The sequence below is a fragment of the Bos grunniens genome, chromosome 29, assembly GCF_055505025.1.
Source record: "Bos grunniens cultivar Pamir isolate PY7600 chromosome 29, Bosgru_T2T1.0, whole genome shotgun sequence".
Lineage (NCBI taxonomy): Eukaryota > Metazoa > Chordata > Mammalia > Artiodactyla > Bovidae > Bos > Bos grunniens.
In genome coordinates this window covers 27,612,185-27,626,640 of record NC_141193.1, presented here as the reverse complement: position 1 = coordinate 27,626,640, position 14,456 = coordinate 27,612,185, and the positions used below count along the sequence as shown (strand labels likewise).

The 14,456-nt window shown below is 37.2% G+C and overlaps 1 protein-coding gene across 19 annotated transcripts in view; it reads right to left on the bottom strand.

Moving 5' to 3' along the window:
* The window catches only part of NELL1 (neural EGFL like 1), a 1,048,536-nt gene that overhangs the window by 346,789 nt on the left and 687,291 nt on the right, over positions 1-14,456 (bottom strand). The window lies entirely within an intron of this gene.

The following is a 14,456-nucleotide window of genomic DNA, read 5'->3' as shown; positions in this document are numbered from 1 at the left end:
TTTCTTTGGAAGGACTGATGCTAAAGCTGAAACTCCAGTACTTTGGCCACCTCATGCGAAGAGTTGACTCATTGGGAAAGACTCTGATGCTGGGAGGGATTGGGGGCAGGAGGAGAAGGGGACGACAGAGGATGAGATGGCTGGATGGCATTACTGACTCAATGGACGTGAGTCTGAGTGAACTCTGGGAGTTGGTGATGGACAGGGAGGCCTGGCGTGCTGCGATTCATGGGGTCGCAGAGAGTCGGACACGACTGAGCGACTGAACTGAACTGAACTGAGACTTTCCCTAGCATTTTGTAGTATTACATTTTATGTAGAAAGCTATGATCCATTCTATGTTAATTTTTTGTCAAAGGTTTGAAGCCTGTGTCTAGATTAATTTGTTGCATATATAATGTCCAATTGTTTCAGCACCACTTGTTGAAAAGACTACCCATCATGCTGCATTTGCTCCTTTTCCAAAGATCAGTTAAATATTCATATGGGTCAGTTTCTGGGCTCTCTATTATCTTCCACTGACTTATTCATCCGTCCTTCTGCCAATACCACAGTGTTATGACTGGTGCAGCTTCATAGGAAGTCTTGAAGTCGAGGGCTGCCAGTCCTCCAGCTTTGTTCTTCTTCAATAGTGCGCTGGCTGTTCTGGGTCTGCACTTTAAATACAAGCTTTGGAATCAGTTTGTCAATATTTATAAAATAACTTCCTGGTATTTTAATTAAGTTTGCATTGAATCTATATTTGATATCTTGAAAACTTAACAATATTGCCTATCCATGAATATGGAATGTTTCTCAATTTATTAGTACTTCTTTGATTCCATTCATCAGAGTTTCATAGTTTTCCTCATACAGGTTTTATATATATACATTGTTAGGTTTATACCAACATATTTCATTTCTGGAAATGCTAAAGTAAATGATATTGTAGTTTTAGTGAAAACTGGTGTATAAGAAAACAAATGACTTTGGTATATTAACCCAGTAACCTGCAATCTTTCTAATCACTTATGAGTTCCAGGAGTTTTTTGGGTTTTGTTTTTTTTCATTTATTCTTTCAGGGTTTCTTGATGAGCTTGTCATCTGAAAACAAAGACAGTTTTATTTTTTCTTTTTCAATCTATATTTTTTAATCTCCTTTTCTTGTCCTAATATATTAGCTAGAAACTCCAGGATAATATTTAAAAGGAGTAGTAAAAGAAGACATCCTTGCCTTGGACTTGATCTTAGTGGGAAAACTCTATTTCTCATTACAAACTATGGTATTAGTTGTAGATTATTTGTAAGTATTCTTTATCACAGGACTTCCCAGTGGCTCAGTGATAAAGAATCTGCCTGCAATGCAAAAGACACAAGTTCAATCCCTGGGTTGGGAAGTTGCCCTGGAGAAGTAAATGGCAATCCACTCCAGTATTCTTGCCTGGGAAATCCCATGGAGAGGGGAGCCTGGCAGGCTGCAGTCCATAAGGTCCCAAGAGTTAGACACGACTTAGCGACTAAACTACAGCAACATTCTTTATCAAGTTGATGCCGTTTTCCTCTACTAATTTACTGACAGCTTTTTATAATGAATGGGTGTTGAGTTTTGTCAAATGGTTTTCTACATCTATTGATAGGATCATTTTTATTTTTCAGCCTGTTGAAGTGATGAATTACATTAAGTAATTTTTTGAATGTTGAAACAACCCTGCATATCTGGGATAAATATCACTTGATTGTGGTGTGTAATTTTTTTTTACACATTGCTGAATTCAATTTGTTAGTATTTTGTTGAGAATTTTTGCATCTATGATCATGATAGATATAGGTTTGCAGCTTTCCTTTCTTGTAGTATCTTTGTCTGGCTTTGTAATCAGGGTAATGCTGGCCTCATAGAATGAGTTATAAAATATTCCTTTTGCTTCTATCCTCTGAAAGATATTGTAGGAAACTGGTATCATTTCTTCCTTAAACATTTGGTGAAATTCATTAGTTAATGCATCTGGGCCTGGAAATTTCTGTTTTGGAAGGTTATTAATTTGTTGAGTCAATTTTAAATCTACATATAGGTGTATCAGATTGTCTGTTTCTTCCTGTGCAAGTTTGACAACATGGGTCTTTCAAGGAATTACTATCTTTCATTTAGGTTATAAAAAATTTGTGAGAAAAAAAGTTGTTAATAGTATTCTTTTATTATCGTTTTAATGTCAAAAGTATCTGTAGTAAGATATCCAGTCTTTTCTGAAAGTAGTAATTTGTGTCCTTTTTTTTTCCCTTAATTATCTTGACACTTCTCAATTTCACTGATCTTTTCAGAGAATTACTTTTTTATTTTGTTGAATTTATATATTAATTTTTTTCTTTTCAATTTCTTGGGTTTCTGCTCAAATTCTTAATATTGTTTTTTTCCTCTGCTTACTTTAGATTTAATTTTCTCTTCTTTTTCTAGGTTCCAAAGGTAGAAATTGGGCTTCCTGGTGGCTCAGCAGTAAAGAATCCACTTGCAATGCAGGAGACATGGTTTCAATCTCTGGGTCGGGAAGATCCCCTGGAGAAGGAAATGGCAACGCACTCCAGTATTCTTGCCTGGGAAATCCCATGGACAGAGGAGTCTGGCAGGCTCCAGTCCACAGGATTGCAAACAGTGGGACACAACTTAGTGACTAAACAACAAAGGTGGAAGTTGGATTAGTGATTCTAAATGTTTCTTCCTTTCCACTATATGCATTCATTAATATGTATTTCCCCAGAACCACTGCTTTCACCAATCTCACAAATTTTCTTAAGTTGTGTTTTCATTTTCATCTTGCTCAAAATTATAAAAAAAAAAAAAAAAAATTGAGGCTTCGACTTTGACCCTTATGTTACTTAGAACTGTGTCGTTTAATCTCATTTATCTGGGAATTTAATCTCTTCCTATTATTGGTTTTTACTTATACTGTGGTCTGAGTACATACATTGTATGATTTCAGTTTTTTTGGATTAGTTAAGGTGTGTTCTATGGTCCAAAATGTGGTCTGTCTTGGTGAATGTTCCATGAGAACTTCAGAAGAATGTGTATTCTGCTGTTGTTGGATGAGAGAGTCTATAGATGTTAATTATACCCAGTTGGTGACAGTGTTGTTGAGTTAACCACATCTTTACTGATTTTATGATGGCTAGAGTTTATCCCTTTTATTCTTGTTAACTTTATAAGAAACTACTGAACACTTTTCTAAAACGGTTGTACTATTTTATATCCCCACCAGTGTAAGAGAATTACAGCTTTACAACTTCACCAACACTTGGTATTATTGTACTTTTAATTTTAGTTATTCTAATAGGTTTTGGTAGTGTCTCACTATGTTTTTTGTTTGTGTTTTCCTTCTATGATACAGCTTGTCCTTTAATATATTCTTCCAGATCAGAGCTACAAGCATTAATATTTGATATTTCTATAAATCAACCACTCAACCCTGGAAGGCAGGGAAACTCTTAGCTTCCCAAAACTGTACCATTTATGCAATTTAATTGAAAATTACACATATCTTTAATTGTAAACCAGTTACAATCCCATTCTCATTTAATTTTCAGGCATCAGCACCCCTGATGCAGATTAGTATTTGTTTGGGGAAGTAGGTGACTCAATTATGAAGACTTCCAAAAAACTGTTAAAAGTCAAGAAGATGAGAGATGTAGACTTAATAATGGCTACTACTACAGACTGCCTGCCACATCTAAGGTACTGTGCTGAATAATTTCATACATCATTATAAATCACCAACGTAAGCATTACAGTTCCCATTTTATGGATGAAGAAACTGGCTAACATAGATTGTACAAATTCACCTATTATGAAAGAACAGAGAATGGCAACAGGAGATGTGAATATTTTTAGGTGTCCAAGAGAGGCCAGAGCTTCTCAGACTTGATCAGCCTAGGATCTCATTGAAATTTACATTTTAATTCAGTGTGTGTATTCTGGATTCCACTGGCCCCTTATCATACTTTGAGCAGCAAGGATCTGCATTTACATCCTCACAAGGTCTGGACAAGTCCAGGTCAGTATGTGGTGTGCTTAGAGGTTGCCAGGAATAAAGGAAAGAAGCAATATTGCTCCTTTCTAAAAACTGATATTAAATGGCAATAGAGGAGGAGCCATCTAGATACCTGTTTGTCACTTACTATGGCACATAAGATGGATAATAGCTGTCCACCACCAGTGTCTTAGGCTAAAGCAGAGGATAATACTAGGAGAAAACACTGGCAGAAAAATAACTCAGACCCAACTACACAATTTTTTTTCTACCAGTGGGCCACCCTTATTATATAAGTATACACCCCAATCCTCGTCTCATCCCTGGAAAGGACATAAATCTTTTAAAAGTATGGATAAAGAAGGAAGCCAGCCTTGTGACTAGGAGTATAAACTGGATAGTAGTTCAAATTTTAATGGCCAGATTAACCTACAAACATCCCCAGACATTAGAGAAAGCTCTTAGCCTCAGTGGGACAAAATTATAATATATTCTGTGCGGGTATAAAAATAATAAGAGTCCCATGGTTTCACATACTGAGTGCTAAGAGTTCAACTAAGGCTATTGTTAAGTGTGATGCTGAGATAGTAAAAAGGTTTGGGGTGGGGGGAATAATACAATTTACATTTAAAAATGATACCAAATTGGAAGCAATTTGGAGAATAATTAGTAAGGTGACTAGCCTGGTGGCAGGAAGGCCAATTAACAGGTTATGGCAGTGGTTCTCAAAGTGATCCCCAACACAGATGCATCAGGGCCACCCTGACCAGGTAAGGAATGTAATCTCTTAGAACTATCCCTCGAAATACTGAATCTGAAGTCTGTAGTAGGGAATGCAACAATTTTTATTTTAATGCTTCTGATGCATGCTGAAACTTGAGAACCACTGTGCTATGAAATAGTCATAGTATAAAGCGAAGAGCAGTTGTACTAAGATGATGGCACTGAGGAAGGATAGAAATGCTCTCAGAGATATTTAGAAGATAAACAGGACTAGGCTATCAACCTTGGAGACCTGGAATCTTATTCTTAATGTTCTAAATGAAGTGGGTGAATGATAATATAATCAGTGAAAATGCACAACACTGAATAAAGAGCAGTTGGGTTGGGCGAATAAGATAGAAAATGAGTTCAGTTTCAGACATGCCATGTTTGGGGACCTGTAAGACATCCACATGCCCAGTGGGGGGCTTAATAAATGACTCTGCAGTTCCAGACAAAGGATTGTGGGTAATGGCAGAAATTCAGGAGTCATCAACTTGTGGGACAGAGTTCACTACACAGAAGTATACAAAAGAGCCTCAAGCAGAGGTTTTCAACTTTGCTTCTGCCGTGACAGATGATGAATGGCATTCATGAGACATATTCCCAGGCGTATACTCAGATTGTAATGAAAAGCAAATACACATGCATATGAACAAAGCAGCTGGCCAAATAAAGCACAGAATTCTCAAACTGTTTTTATAGCTCATATTTACAAAAGTATTTTACCTGAAAATGATTAGTAAATCGATTTACTGATCTCAAATATAACTTTATGGAGGGAAAAATATATATAGCTGATCTAATATAAAAATTACATAAAATTATTTTTTAAAGATCCAATTCGATATTACCTCTACAGGTAATATTTTAAAAAGTAAGCATGTACTAATAAAAATAATCCATATTTCATAGTTTAAAAGTATAACAGATAATATTTATGCTTATTCATGATATTAGTATAAATAGTATGATTGCACACATCCTTTAGATAATCACATTGCCTTCGATTGGAAAACCGTAGCTAGAGCCTCCTCTATTCTGTTCTATGTGGATAAACACGCAGGCTTTCTTCATTTCTCTTCCTTATTCAAAATATGTTCAAGGGTAAAATCAAGGAATCAAATATAAGTATATATCCACAGATAACAAATTATAGTATTTCAAAATTGCTCTATCAATGCCACATCAATAACCACAGTTCCTGGATATTTTCAGCAAACATAAAATAGACTGAATTATGAGCGATTGACTTCCAGCTAACTCTGATTCCACCTTTCCCAACACAAAGAAGCACCCACCATTAAAATGCAAATGAGTGAATATGACATCCTTATAATGGTAACATTGAGGTGAATCCAATTACTTAAAAATGTAAATGATTCATAGGAGCTTATTGTTGCTGTTTAGTTGCTAAGTCCAGTCCAAGTCTTTGTGACCCCATGGACTGCAGCATGCCAAGCTTCCCTGTCCTTTACAACCTCCTGGAGTTTGTTCAAACTCAGGTCCATTGAGCTTATAACTCAATGCTTCTGAATAAGTGAGTGGTTTTGACATATGTCATGGCTGATTGTGACACTGTAATGTGTCATATATCACCAATGTCAAGAAGTACTAGACTAGAAAAATGATTGCAGACAAAACACAGAAGATTATGAAGAGAAAACTGAGGACCATCTATCTTTGAACCATGGGAGCAATAAAGAAATGATTTGGTGGCAGGAAGGGGAGAACAGAGAAAAAAAGATGTTAGGGAAGACAAGAGAAGTTTAACAGTCAAAGAATGAATCTTCATCAGTGTCAATATCCTTTGAGAGGTGAAGTATCCAGAGTCTAACCAGTTTCTCTCTGACATTAACCATTAATGATCAACACCTTTTTAAAAGTTATATTGCCCAAACTTCATTATAAATTTATGTCTACTAAACCAGAAATAATAGCAGAAGTATTTCTGTTAAAGATAATTTTATTGCTATTGCTCTATAGAGCTTCTTCCTAATGAAGGAGAAAAAAGCAAAGCATTGTTACCGTCTTTTAGATTTCACATAAGAGTGATATCATATGATATTTGTCTTTCTCTATCTGATTTATTTCACTCAGTATGACAATCTCTAGGTCCATATGTGTTGCTGCAAATGACATTATTTCATTCTTTTTGAAAAATAGACAACTAATAAGAACCTACTGTACAGCACAGGGAACTCTACTCAATACTCTGTAATGACCTATATGGAAAAAAAAAAAAAGAAGGGATATATGTATATGTATAACTGGTTCACTTTGCTGTACAACGGAAACTAACACCACATTGTGAACTAACTATATGGCAATAAAAACGTAAAAAAATTTTAAAAAAATAAATAAAAAATAAATGTTACACTTAAAAAAAAAAAAAAGAAGTATGTTGGGGTCATTATCAGTCAGTCAGTCCAGTCGTTCAGTTGTGTCCAGCTCTTTGCAACCCCATGGAACTGCAGCACACCAGGCTTCCCTGTCTTCATCAACTCCAGGAGCTTGCTCAAACTCATATCTTTCAAGTCGGTGATGCCATCTAACCATCTTATCCTCTGCCACTCCTTTCTCCTTTTGACTTCAATCTTTCCCAGCATCAGGGTCTTTCCAATAAGTTAGTTCTTCTCATCTAATGGCCAAAGTATCAGAGCTTCAGCTTCAGTATCAGTTCTTTTTTTTTTTAACTTTACAATATTGTATTGGTTTTGCCATATATCAACATGAATCTGCCACAGGTATACAAGTGTTCCCCATCCTGAACCCTCCTCCCTCCTCCCTCCCCATACCATCCCTCTGGGTCGTCCCAGTGCGCCAGCCCCTAGCATCCAGTATTGTGCATTGGACCTGGACTGGCGATTCGTTTCATATATGATATTATACATGTTTCAATGCCATTCTCCCAAATCATCCCACCCTCTCTCTCTCCCACAGAGTTCAAAAGACTGTTCTATACATCAGTGACTCTTTTGCTGTCTCGTATACAGGGTTATTGTTACCATCTTTCTAAATTCCATATATATGCGTTAGTATACTGTATTGGTGTTTTTATTTCTGGCTTACTTCACTCTGTATAATAGGCTCCAGTTTCATCCACCTCATTAGAACTGATTCAAATGTATTCTTTTTAATGGCTGAGTAATAACTCCATTGTGTATATGTACCACTGCTTTCTTATCTATTTATCTGCTAATAGACATCTAGGTTGCTTCCATGTCCTGGCTATTATAAACAGTGATGCGATGAACATTGGGGTACATGTGTCTCTTTCAATTCTGGTTTCCTCAGTGTGTATGCCCAGCAGTGGGATTTCTGGGTCATAAGGCAGTTCTATTTCCAGTTTTTTAAGGAATCTTCACACTGTTCTCCATAGTGGCTGTACTAGTTTGCATTCCCACCAACAGTGTAAGAGGGTTCCCTTTTCTCCACACCCTCTCCAGCATTTATTGCTTGTAGACTTTTGGATCGCAGCCATTCTGACTGGTGTGAAATGGTACCTCATAGTGGTTTTAGAATATTCAGGACTGATTTCTTTTAGGATGGACTGCTTTGATCTCCTTGCAGTCCAAGAGACTCTCCAGAGTCTTCTCCAACACCACAGTTCAAAAGCATCAATTCTTCGACACTCAGCTTTCTTTATGGTCCAACTGTCACATCCATACATGACTGCTGGAAAAACCATAGCCTTGGCTACACAGAACTTTGTTGGCAGAGTAATGTCTCTGCTTTCTAATATTCTTTCTAGGTTAGGCAAAGCTTTTTTTCCAAGGGTTATTGACCATCACCATAATGCTGTATAGACTAGTGACTGTGAGCATGGGCCTCAGAGCCAAAACTGTCTGCCATGTACCATCTGTAATGTTCACAATTTTTCAATGACTTTTTTCTGAATTTATATTCCAGGGGGGCATAGACAGCAGAAAATACATGAATGATAAATGGATAGATACATAGATAAAAAAATATAGGAACAAGCAATGGATGCATAAATGGATCTTTTAATGTTAGAAGAAAGAAATGCTATGAAACAAATATGAAGTCTGTTACCTTCAAGGAGTTTACATTCTGGACAGAGTTAAATGGGGTGAATGGAGGTACACTAGGAACTGAAAGTTGATGCTAAATGATTCCTGAATGACCCAGCTGGGGCACAAAAGTGCACAAGGTGGATTGACAACATATATGGGCAGGGATCGCAAGTGAAAGTTCCTCAGTCACATCTGAAAGAAGGGCTAGCAGCAGCAAAGTACAGAGGCAAGAGAGGATTTCGGGGATGGAAGCCAAATTGAAAGGCCTGTAGGGTACACTAAGCATTGCCATTCAGCTGAAAGGAAAGGTTTATGGAGGAAAACAGGGACAAACAAATGGGGAAAGTAAATTGGGGTCAGAGGGTAGAAAACCTTGAATGGCAAGCCTAAGAAATTTATGATGCCCTGGAGGCAGGAGAGAAACATTCATGATTCTTGAAATAAAAAGTAAAAGGTTTTGAAAGATATCCCTTTAAAAAGGAAAACATGCACTTAAAAAGAGACAGTAAATTTTCAATGCACAAGACTGCTTTATAGCAAAGCTTTGCCTTAATGAAAGCAGAATTTTAAAATACATATCCACTCCCAACCCACCACCCCCCCGCACACTCTTTACGCAAACTCTTAATATCCATTTCATGTTTTCCTACAGACAACTGATTATGAATGTTGTTTCATCAGTAATTTTCTAAAAAGATCAATGCAGAGAGTCAATCTGTCGCATTTTCTCCAATGTACAATTAACACAATTTCTCACCTGTCATTCCATCACTATTTAATAACCACAGAAGAGCTGACAGATGCATAGTTATCAGAGAGGATGTAGATAGCCAGACTTAAAATAATCCAGAAGTGTCCTCCTAGTTTTCCAAAAGGGGATACACACTGTACAACATCAAATTGGCTACAGAAGCCCTCATTTGAAGAAGTGTTATACTTATTTATACTCAAAGAAGAGCTTTCCAGAGACAGAGTTCATTCAGTAAAGAAAAAAACAATCCCACCCTGAAGAAAGGATATTTAGGTGGGGTGGGGAGCCACACTATTATTTTTTATAGGGGGTTTGGCTTTGGAATGAAACAGTGATGTTTACAATCCACTAAAAAGACACTTAAACAGAACTTTAGCCTTTCTTGAAAAGAAGACAGGTGAAGACTAAAGTTTACAGGTAAATTGGAAACAGCCTTTATCTTCTCTTCTAAGTCAACTTTACAGCCATATGAACAACTCTATTAAATACTTTGCTATTACCTAGGGCCTTAACTATGCCACTCACTTCTCTCTGATAATTTGGGAAGACTGCTGTCTTCCATGAAATATTCACAAGTATGATCATTATATTTCTCTTCAATTGCTCTGCATTTCAGAGGTTTCTCTTTGAATCAGGATCCAGCAAGAGAATCACTCTGTGCTAATAATAACTGGATGCATGAGTCAACAAAGTCCTCTCTGTTATACCTATCTCAGTTTTCAGTTCAACACACACACACACACCCCACAACTGTTGACACAAGCTCAGGTAACCACACACTGTGGGTTTTCTTAAAAAGTCCCAGTTAGCCTGAAATCATAGTCCTTATAAAACACACTTCACTGTTAAACCAGCGTGATTCAGTGACCTAATTTTTGCAATAAGGTTATTATAATAACTGGGCTTCCCTTGTAGCTCAGATGGTAAAGAATCTGCCTGCAATATGAGAGACATGAGTTTGATCCCGGGGTCAGGAAGATCCCCCTGGAGAAAGAAATGGCAACTCACTGCAGGATTCTTGCCTGGAGAATTTCATGGACAGAGGAGTCTGGTGGGCTACAGTCCATGGGATAGCAAAGAGTTGAGTTGGATATGACTGAGTGACTAACACACACTATTAAAAATAACTACAGAACCTGAAACTTAGACAGGGCTTTCGGAAGCCAGCTGTTTAGCTAGCTGGTTTATCCCTCGTCAACACACAAAGTAGGTGTGATTATACAAATCTAAAAACCTCGAATGGATTTCCTCCAGCCTCCTCACCCCTAGCCTGCAAATGTTCTCCCTTCTCAAAATGGACAATGTCCTCTACCAGGCACCACATCCAAGGCTCTCTGTTAGGTAGCACTTTATCTCAATTTGAAAATTGCAACTGGAGGTAGGTGATTTATTTTCATTTTATAAATAAACATAGTTATATGCCAAGAAGATTAGCAACTCCTGTTAAATTAGCAGTAGATTTAAATACAAGCCGCTTCCCTCTAAGTATATGCCCTTTCTTCTGCCTCATGCAGTTTTTTTCCCTCCTGTGTTTTTGTTTGTTTGTTTGTTTGTTTTAATTTACAATATTGTATTGGTTTTGCCATACAGTGACATGAATCTGCCATGGGTGTACATGTGTTCCCCATCCTGAACACCCCTCCCACTTCCCTCCCCATCCCATCCCTCTGGGTCATCCCAGTGCACCAGCCCTGAGCACCCTGTATCTTGCATTGAATTGTATGTATGTGAAGCTTTCCCTCTCCCACTTCTATCCCTGGGAAGGGACAGAAGAGTGTCACACAAAAACAAAATCACCATTGCAGAGTTTCAGGCATCTAACAGATAAACTGATGATTGCACAAAATGGAAAATATCCACAATGAAATTTCCCAGAAAAAATAGTTAAATGCATGTACTGGCATCTGCTCTTTCCTGAAACCCCATTACATTTACATTTCAACTTTTACTTTTTGTTTTTAAATTATATATCTATACAGGCAATGAGAATGACAGAAGAGACAAGAAGACAATTTTGGAAACTGGAAAGCAGGTGAAGGAGTGACGATCGACTTTTCAGATCTGATAAAGCTGAATCTTAAACACTCAGGGAGAAAAGCCAAGAAACCATTTGTTTTGCACCACAGAACTCCAAAGCCTCGGGAATAGACAGCACCAAATACCCCTCAGAGTGGCAGAGAAGATGAATAAAGAGTCTTTTTAGGAAACAAACACCCAGATCATCTTCCATATTCTGTTCAGTTAAATGACTGCCCCCTGCCACCAACCTAGCAGAAGAAGGCACATTTATGCTCTACACTGGGGAACACTGCAAAACTGAATCCAAGTTTCACAATGAACTGAGGGGAAATAACTGCAAGTTTACACAGCAAACGGAGTGCTAAAAGATTGGCTTAGAGTCTATGGACAGGAGTTCTGGAGTAGTTTCTAAGGAAATCAACTAAAAATAAAATATGTAAAGATATTAACAATAGACTTTCTCCAGAGAATGCACTAGAACACCCTATACTGAATTCCATTGTCATCCATCACATGCTCATTTGCACAGAGCTTTCAATTTGTGTTTCATTATCCAGATGTTAATTATCAGTGCAGAGCTAGGTTCAAACATGTGGAAAAATCTTCTGACATGAAAGACAGAAGCCAAATCAAATTCATAGAAGCAATCAGGAGGATACAGGGATTCCATTAAGAGAAGAACATTTTAAATAATTTATCATAAATGTCTGAAGAGGAAAATGCACTGCATTCATAAAATAAAACCAATATTCTATTTTAAAAAGCATAGAAAGAGAAAGAGTAGTCTTGAAGTATAAAAAGGACTGCAGAAATAGAAAGCTCAGTATAAGGGTTGGAAGAAAAAGTGGAAGAAATCCTCATCTAAGATATTAGATGAAAATGACAAATAACAGGGAAACAGGAAAGTAAATAAGTTAGATAACCAGGAAGTTTTACATCCAAATAATAGAGACAGAAAAAAAGAAAAAGGAGACAAAAATGTTGGGGTGAGAGGATATGAAACAAATCACCAAAGACATGATTCAAGAATACTGGCAGGCTTAAAATCTATGAATATCTAGATTGAAAAGGACCACTGAGTGCCCAGTAAAGTGAAGGAAAATGACCTAATATCATCAGAAAATTTAAAAATGTCAATTACAGGTTAGGTAGGTAGGTTTAGTTGCAAAGTCCTGATTGACTCTTGGGATGCAATGAACTGTATGTAGGTCACCAGGCTCCTCTGTCCATGGGATTTCCTGGGCAAGAATACTGGAGTGGGTTGCCAATTCCTTCTCCAGGGAGAAGCCTAAACCATTAGAAAGACATTGGACTTCTCAAATTGCATACTGGAGCCTAGAAGACAACGTGAGAATGGCTTCAAAATTCTGAGAAAAGAAAATTATTTACAACCTAAAACACAATGCTTTTTTCAAATTATCAGTCAAGGATGAAGGCAAAATTATGTACCTAGACATATATCTTTTGCTTACTAAGCTCCAGCGAGTCATCTAAGCAATTTTAAGTATCCACACATTTAATAAACAATATTTTTCAGAGAAGGTCTCAAAATTTTTTCTCTCACATACCCTTTCTCATATAATTAATGGAGAATGCACTCCATTAAGCCAGAGCAGTAGACAAGAAAAATATATGCACAGTATTCAGGAACAGGGGCTACCACTCCAGGGAAAGGCAAAGGGGATCCCCAGAATCATGAGGAAGAGAGATTCCCAGGACATGAGCCAGGCAGTGAGCTTAGTGGTCACCCTACCTTTGGGAGAGATTAGTTCAAGAACATGAAAGAGTTAATGTCTTTGAAGGTATTTATAAAATGGACATGAACTTGGACAAACTCCAGGAGATGGTGAGGGTCAGGGAAGCCTGGTGTGCTGTAGTCCATGGGTTGCAAAGAGTTGGACATGACTTGACAACTGAATAACCACATACTATTGGTGAGAGTTTGGGAATAAATTATGATAAATCCACAGTAAACTAAGCAATAATATGAATAAAAGATTCATAAATAGATGATTATTGATGACAGGGGAACCAAGAACTGTGCAAGAGAGGAAACCAAGGATACCTGATAATAATTCATTTACCAATATCATGCTTCCCTGGTGGTTCAGCTGGTAAAGAATCCACTTGCAATATGGGATACCTGGGTTCAGTCCCTGGGTTGGGAAGATCCCCTGGAGAAGGGAACGGCTACCCCAACTCCAGTATTCTGGCCTAGAGAATTCCATGGACTGTGTAGTCCATGGGGTCGCAAAGAGTTGGACATGTCTGAGAGACTTTCACTTCACCAATATGAGCACACACTTATAACAACATAAATGCAGCATATTGACCTAAAAAAAAAAGTGTGCTGAGTTGTGTGGAAAATAGCTAAATTGCCCTTATATGGTAAGGAAAAAAAAAAATTCCAAAGTTGGGGATATAAAGTAGTAAAGAAAAATGTTATTTAGAGATGTGACCAAAAACACCAAAAAAAGAATGTTAAAAAGTTTCAAAGTGATTGTTCTAGGGATGGGAGCTGGGAAACTTTTTCTAGGGGATAAATCTTTTTTATAAAGCCTTCTATATCTTCTTACCTCTTTAAACTACATGCATGTATAAATTTGCTAGACATACAAATTAATTTTTTAATGTGCATAAACAGATTTTTTCCTTTGAGGCACAAAAGCATTAAGGTTAAAAGTCAACAGACTGCTTGGTTTCTAATCCTGACTCTTTTGTTTACAACTATTTGACCTTGGGAAAACGGCTTAAAAATTTCTCTCCCTCAGTTTCCTCTCGTGCAAATGAGAATAAGATCTTCTTCAAAGGGTTCGGGGAGTAATAAATACATGCAATTTGAACAGTGCCTAGCTCAATGCATGTCTAAGATCATTATTATTTATATGAATG